The sequence below is a fragment of the Bos javanicus genome, chromosome 1, assembly GCF_032452875.1.
Source record: "Bos javanicus breed banteng chromosome 1, ARS-OSU_banteng_1.0, whole genome shotgun sequence".
NCBI classification, from domain to species: Eukaryota; Metazoa; Chordata; class Mammalia; order Artiodactyla; family Bovidae; genus Bos; species Bos javanicus.
This window is the reverse complement of record NC_083868.1, coordinates 108,646,321-108,654,188: the sequence shown is the minus strand read 5'-3', so window position 1 is coordinate 108,654,188 and position 7,868 is coordinate 108,646,321.

Below are 7,868 nucleotides of genomic sequence, written 5' to 3'. Positions count from 1 at the left end.
AGGTACCAGTTCAAGGTTGTTGAACTGGCAGCAACAGAGCTGGGAGAGCAGGGATGAGGGAATCAGCTGCAAGGGGAATTGGCTGCAAGGGGAGCAGGGCTTATGTGAGTGACAGGAAGCCTGGCCTGAGATGTGGAGGTGTGGGGAGGTGCGCCCGGACACGGGCCGTCTCCAAGTTCAGAGTCATTGCTCAGGGGCTGGAGTGAGAGTGTCAGAGAAGTAAGTGTCCTCTTTGGGTTCTGATGGGGTTGTGGAGGTGCAGTCCAGGCTTGGGGGAGAGGAGAGGCAAGGAATGGGCCATATTTAATGGAGATTTAAAAATATTTCCCATGACTTTTATTTTCTATGAATTTTAATGGATTACATGAATTTAATGGTTCTGTGAATTTTAATGGATGCAGATTTGTGTTTGGCTACCACAATTAGAATACAGAACAAACAGTTCTTTAATGAACATTTCAAAGGAAAAATGTAACATTTTAAGATAACATACGTGTGTTCTCTTCACTTAAGAGTTATTTTAGAAAGTTTTGGGTTATTTTCCAGCACTTGGATTTTTTTTTAAATGTCTTTTTAGTCTGATGACTATAAAGTTTTTATAAACATGTAACTTAAATTAATATGCTGTATCCTGTAGACTGTAGTATTTCATCTCTTAACGTCTCTGAAATTGGAATGTGTCTTTGATAGCATCTTATGATTCAAAGAAATAAAGTGGTGAGGAAAACCCAAGCGTAATACTGTAACAATAGATGATACTTCATGATATGCACAGACTTCTGTATCATCATTCATTTCTGGGAGCACTGACCCTAAGGCTCTTTACTAGAGGTGGTGATTCAGAAATGTGGAAATTGTGGACCATCTTCCACACATTGATGAGTGAGAGAAACAGACAAAAGATCAGTGATTCTGAGATAGTGATACGGTGCAAAGAGCACTGTCATAGAGCAATGACTAATGCTCTAGAATACTTCTGAGATTCCCAGAGGAAGATGGTCTTTGAGCTGCATGACAAAGGATGAATAAAATGACTTACCTAAGGAGTGGAGGAGCGAGGTATGAATGAGGAGGACAAGAGTTTCTAGAGATAATCTTGGAACCTGCTGATTGATGAAGATGGAGTGAAGGAGGCAAATGTAGAGTTCAGGTTGGAAGCTTTTTTTTTTTTTTTAATGTGGACCACTTTTAAAGTCTTTATTGAATTTGTTACAACATTGCATCTGTTTTATGTATTTTGGCTTTTTGGCCCAAAGACATGTGAGATCTTACCTCCCCAAGCAGGGATTGAATTCATACCCCCTGCATTGGAAGGTGAAGTCCCAACCACTGAATCACCAGTGAAATCCCAGGTTGGAAGCTTTGATAGGAGACAAGATTGATGAAGGACTGTTGTTGTATGTTCAGCATTTTGATCTTAAGCCTGAAGGCAGATGGGCGCTTTTGGAAGATACATATATTGGGAATTAAGATTTACATCTTACAAAGATGACTGTAGAAGCAGAAGGAAGGGAATGAATTAGAGCTTGCGGGGAACAAATCTGGGGTCAGAGAATGATAAATCGATTGGAGCATCACGAGAAGTGATGGAATTTGAACCAAAGCAGTGGTGGAGCAGATGAAAAGGAGAAAACACGGTCCTGTGATGCTAGGGAGGCCAATCTGACCATGTGATCATGACAGTTTGAAGTGTGGGAAGAGGCTGGAGTTAAGCACAACCCCTAGATCTCTGGCTTGGATGGATGGTGCCATTGAGCTGAAAGCAGGTTTGGGAGGAAAACGATTTCAGTTTTGACTTTATGGAACTTGCCATGCCCGAGGAACTGTTGTATGGACAAGAGCATGGGTTTGGAATGCAAGAGGCTTTCCCTGGAGAGGGGTTTGTGGGTCATCATTGGGGCCCTCAGGGAGTCGGTGAGGTTGTCCAGGAGGAGAGTGGGGTAGAATAGAAGAGTGCAGGGGCGGGACCCTGGGGCCACCCACCCACACTTACAGGGTGGAAGCAGGAGAGGGGGCAGTGTGTGCAATCAGTTTAATGAGGAAGTGGGTGGCAGTGACAAATGCCATGGAAGCCCAAGCAGGATAGGGCATGACCATTTGGTTTGTAACTGGAAACCATTGGTGTGTTGTAAAGAGCAGTTACAATGCAGTGGGATGGTGAGATGGGCAGTAGCCAACTTGCGATGATTTGGCACTATGAATTCAAGGTAGAAATTGCAATAAAAAGCATAGCCCACTCTTGCAAGAAACTAGGCTATAAAAGGAGAGACCATAAGGAGTGTTCAGCGACTGTGTCTTTGATTGTTGGGTTAATGCTTTCTAAAGGTCTCATGGCTAATGTGTTTTTCTACCTGTGGAGTGGAACTTTCTCAGACTCAACGATTCTTTAATTTGCTTGAAGTGGCACTTTTTGCTTTTTATTCATGATTTAACACTATAAAAATGTCCAGCTAGAGCTTGCTGCAGGAATATGAGTTCCATCTTATCATGGAATTCTTGAGGCCATTACCCTTGAAGTTGTTCAGTACATTAACAAACAAACAGAAAATATTAACAAAACAAAAAGTTGAGAAGTTGAAATATTAAGGAGATTGAGCTTGTTTACAAAAAAGTAAAAGACAATGAGAATACGCAACTTTATAAGCTTAGGTTATGCTTAATTGTAAACAACTTGATGAAAAATCTCCCTTCTTTATTGTCCTTGAAATACAGGCTAAAAAGTGAGAATGCTTGCAGGTATAGTGTGTCCTGGAATTGCTTTGAATTGCAGTTGGTGAGTGTGAGAACAAATAAATCCCAAACGATTTGTGATTTAGTTTTATAGGCACACACTCATAAACTGGATTCAGGCAGTAATTCCGGAAAGCATACACAGGAGAATTATTTGCTGTATGTTCATTTACTCCACACAGATTTAGCGAGTACCCATATGTTGAAATCTCTGCTGGATCCGGCAGGATAGGAAATAAGGGGACTTAAATAATGCTGCTCATACTTGGTGAAAGGGAGATGTGGACAAGGGGTCAGAGAAAAGAGAAAGCCTTCTTTTTTTTAATATTTATTTTTATTATTTATTTATTTGACTGCACCAGGTCTTAGGTGCAGCATGTGGATCTAGTTCCCTAACCAGGGATCAGACCAGGGCCCCCTGCCTTGGGAGTGTAGAGTCTTAGCAACTGGACCACCAGGGAAGTCCCGAGAAAGGGCCTTTTGATGTGTGATCAGGGGAGGCTTCTTGGAAGAGGTGGCATTTGAACTGTATGCTGAGAGACAACTGTTCATTCTCTTTGGCATGTCTGTTTCATGTGATACCCTTGACTACTCTCTTTCTTGAAACTGCCTTGGTTTGGTTTTCCCACACTATTATCAGCACCATCTACTGCCTCTGTGTTCCCTGTCAACCCTTTTTATGGTTCCTGTATCTCCTAGGTCCTTTGTTCTTTCTCTTCCCTTCTTCCTCAGAGATATAATTGCTATCTGCAGCTTGGAAGAGTTGCCTGAATAGATAACTCTAAACCCAGAGCTTGAGCCTAAACTTTCTCTGACCCTCCATCCTACATTTCCAACTTGAGGCCTCACTGGCGGCTCACATTTCAGTCGTCTGAACTCTCCCTCACGATGCACAGCCTGTGCCTTCCCTCCTTTACTTCCTCCCTTTTGCTTTCCTACTGAGCGACTATTGAGTGTCCCTGTGTGCTTGGTGCTAGTTGATCATTCTTTTGATTCCTCAGGCTTGGAGTCTCAGAGTCTGTTTTTTTCTGTCCCCCTTACCAGCTATGTCTCAATAATTTATTTCACTCTTTTTCATTCTTTCCAGTGTGTTTTGAAATCTTTTTGGTTCTACTAAAAGATTTTAGTTCTTCATGCCCTTTATCTGTATCTTGGATCACTGCAGTGGCCTCATAAATGGTGATCACCTTCCTCTACCTCCTCTTCATCATCAGCATCACCATTGCTTACTGAGTGTCCATTATGTTTGGAATGTTGCTCAGTTCAGTTCAGTTGCTCAGTCGTGTCTGACTCTTTGCAACTCTATGGGCTGCAGTACACCAGGCTTCCCTGTCCATCACCAACTCCCAGGGCTTGCTCAAACTCATGTCTATTGAGTCAGTGATGCCATCGAACCAGCTCATCCTCTGTCATTCCCCTCTCCTCCTAGGAATGTTGCTAGGGTACCATGGTCTATACGTTGAAAAATGGAGTAGAAGGAGAGACAAAACAGACCTGAATGATAAAGAAGTCCATCACCAACTCCAAGGCGATAGGCCCAGAGGCTGAGTCAGCAGTGCAGTGAGACCGGAGGAAGTGGACCCCAAGATCTGGGGAGATGAGTATGTAGGCATGTGGAGAAGGTTTGGGGCAGGGTGTTGAGTGGTGGATGGTGGCCCTCTGGTGAACATGTGAGAGGTGGACACCCATGTGATGTGGTATAAGACCTGTGAGTTGAAAAGTTCATCTAGGCCTGGACTGTGATGGATCTAGTAGACCAGGATGAGCTATTTGGTCTTTATCCTATAGAAGCAAGTTTGTAGGGAGGGAATGGACAGAAATAGGGAGAGTGTGATCTATGAAAAGTGTTAAGAATTACCTGGAGATGGTGTGTAGGCTGACTTTGAAGCCAGTTAGGAGATATCACAGAAGTCTTCTGTAACATTTTGTTTCTTATCTCTAAACACAAGACTGCCAGATTAAGTTTCTCAGTCGAAGTTTTGATCCTGTGACCCTCCTGCTCAGATGTTCCTTGAGAAGCAGTTCTTTTTCTGGCTTTGGGGTATAATCACACTTCAGCCCTTCCAGCATTGTCTCTGCCTCCTACCCTTCAGTAACCAACCATTGGCCCCCACACAAATTTTCCATTCTCTCCAATGCTTGAGAAATTCTAACTGCAGTTTCACCCAGCTTTCAGCATACACGTGACACCTTTCATGACCCCCGAAGCCCCTGCCCCCTGACAAAGCTTCCCTCATACTTACACTGTGTTGTTTGCTTTAAATTAATCACCAACTGACATTACTTTTTTCTGTAGCTGCTGAAGTTGTTAATTAGTGCTCATATTGTTTGTCTGGGTTTGTTTTTCCAACAGTCTGTAACCTCCTCAAGAGCTGGCACCGTGCTTGCCCCTTGTAGGTGGCTACAGCCATTACATTTGCATCCAGTACTGTTCCAGTGCTGGTATTTCAAACATGATGATATTTGCTGACCTTCAGTTTTGTTTTAACCTGTCCAAGCAGCCAGGCAGATTACACAGATGCTCAGAGCCCAGGGTGATAACAATTTGAGGACCCAAGCTTTCACCAGGGTGGTGGCATTGAATGGGGAGATTGAGAGAGAACTTTTGTTCGTTTTAGTCTCCTCGTTCCCTGGTGTTGATGGGTGTTTGCTAACCAAAGGGGAGTCAGGAATATCCCCTTGACTTTTGTTGAGCAGTGGGTTCCCAGCTCCCCTTTGAATGGAGCCCTTTCTCTAAAGGGGAATAGTCTATTTCGATTCTCATATCTTGAGATAACTACCCTTGAAAACTAGGACATGATGACAACTAGGTGAAACTTTCTTGATCCCAGTGATAGAGAAGTAAGTTAAAAGTGGATGCTTATTCTTTGCTATTAGATAGGTCAAAAGATTCTGCAGAAGCAAAATTAGCATTATATGGATCAGAGAAATAATTGTAAGCACATAAGTTAGCAAGGACTTAACACTGGAAAAGTTTGGCCAGGGGTATAAAGCACTTGGGCTTCCCTAGTGGCTCAGATGGTAAAGAATCTGCAATGCAGGAGACCCGGGTTCGATCCTTGGATTGGGAACATCCTCTGGAGAAGGGAATGGCTACTCCAGTATTCTTGCCTTGAGAATTTCATGGACAAAGGAGCCTGGCTAGCTACAATCCATGGAGTTGCAAAGAGTCCGACACGATTGAGTGACTAACACTTATTTACAAACTATTTGCTTTTTAGATAAAAGTGATGCATCCTGAAAATTCTAGATTAGTTTTCTTTCCATTTCCAGGGTTGGCAGGTTGGTGGGCATTAGAAATAATGTCTAAGTGGGATGTAGGATGGCTTTAAGCGTTTACTGGGGAGCCAACTCTCTAGGAATGTTAAACCTTGCTCATTTGTAAGAGGTAATAGTCGGGACTGTAGGTCAGCTGAGTGTTTCCTTTGTGTTTGTGAGAAGAAAGGGACAAAAAGTAATAATATAAGCAAGACAACTGAGAGAATATTCAAAAGAGCAAACAGTTTTAAGCTCTCTCAGCTACTATAGAAGCCCTTATTTATATAGAAACAGCTGACCTGCTAATTAGAAAACATCCTTGCCTATTCATTAAACTAATTATCTGAAGGAATTCTGCTAGGCAACACTTAGTCTAGTTCTAATTATTGTGTGCCCTTGAAAGCAATAAATGGCACATTTAGAATAAATTTTTTTAATTTAGACACGTATGTGGTTTACTCAGACGTTCCCTGTAAATAGAGTCGGGGTAGTAATGAGGGGTTACACTTTAGCTTTTATGAAAAAGGCTTATCCACCTCTTCATAGAGAGATTATAATGAATTATTAAATCATGCATGTTTAGACCTGAGAGCTCCTTGGAGATCATTATTATTTAAATATAAGAGGTTTTTGTTTTTTTTTAAAAAGATCTTTTCTGTTTTTGTGTTTTTTTTTTTTTTTTTAAGAAGATGAGCATCATCTTGTGATTTAAGACAGTGGTAGAATTTTCTGTCATAAACTGAGACATTATGTTCACATGTGAATAAGGTGGATCATCATTTCTGCAGCCACTTTACCTTGCAGAGCCTTTTCTGACCTTAATCAGAACGCTGGTTAAGAAGCATAGTAAAAGAGCACATCCTGTGTACCGGGGGTCCCCCACCTCTAGAATCTAATGCCTGATGATCTGAGGTAGAGCCGATGTTATAGAAATAAAGTGCACAATAAATGCACATGAATCACCGTGAAACCATCCCTTCCTACCCCTGCTCCATGGAAAAACTGACTTCCATGAAACCAGTCTCTGATGCCAAAAAGGTTGGGGACCGCTACAGTTGTCTTCAAGTTACAGCAGTTATGTAAACAGGTGAGCTGGTACTGTCAACGAAAACTCAGCCAGCTCTTGATGAGTATTGGGATTGGGCCATCTGCTTCAATCTTAGGGCTGTGTTCCTCAGAGCCAGTGCCTGGGTTCAAAGCTCCCGTCCAGCACTATGATTTGGGTGTTCTCCAGCTGGGTGACCTTGGATAAGCTACTTTAAGCTCTGTGCTTCAGTTTCCTGATCTGTCAGAGGGGCTAACAATAGCTCCTGCCTCCAGGGACTGTTGGGAGGATTAAATGAGTTATTTCTTATAAAGTGCTCTTACATATTAAGGGCTCCATCTATCCAGCCAGCTGCCCACTTCTTCATTCAGCCCCTATTGTACTCCACTGTGTGCTGAGCCCTGCTGTGGAGGCTGCTGTTAGGGGACAGCACTCAGATGAGGTCCCTGTCCTATTGGAGCCTCCATTCTAGGGGGAAGAGACCATGAATAAGTAAACGAACAAGTCCAGGTCCTAATAAGTGTTACAATAATGACAACAAATCGGGAAATATAATAGAGATTGATTTCGGGGGAGAGAGGTTAACATTGGCTAGGGTGGCAGGAGTGACGAGAAGGTGTCGTGTGAGCTGAAATCTGAATGATGAAAGATAAATGTCAGCTTCATTAAGAACGTTTTCCTTTGTGTTGGTAGCTCTTTCCATATTCTTATTTTAAAATCACTTAGCATCAAAATTAAAATCCTTTTAGGACACCACTAGGAGCCCTAGTGGGGGTCTCTCTCCCACTAGCTCGTGACTCTGTTCAGACAAGTCATTGTCAGCATCTTGGAGCTT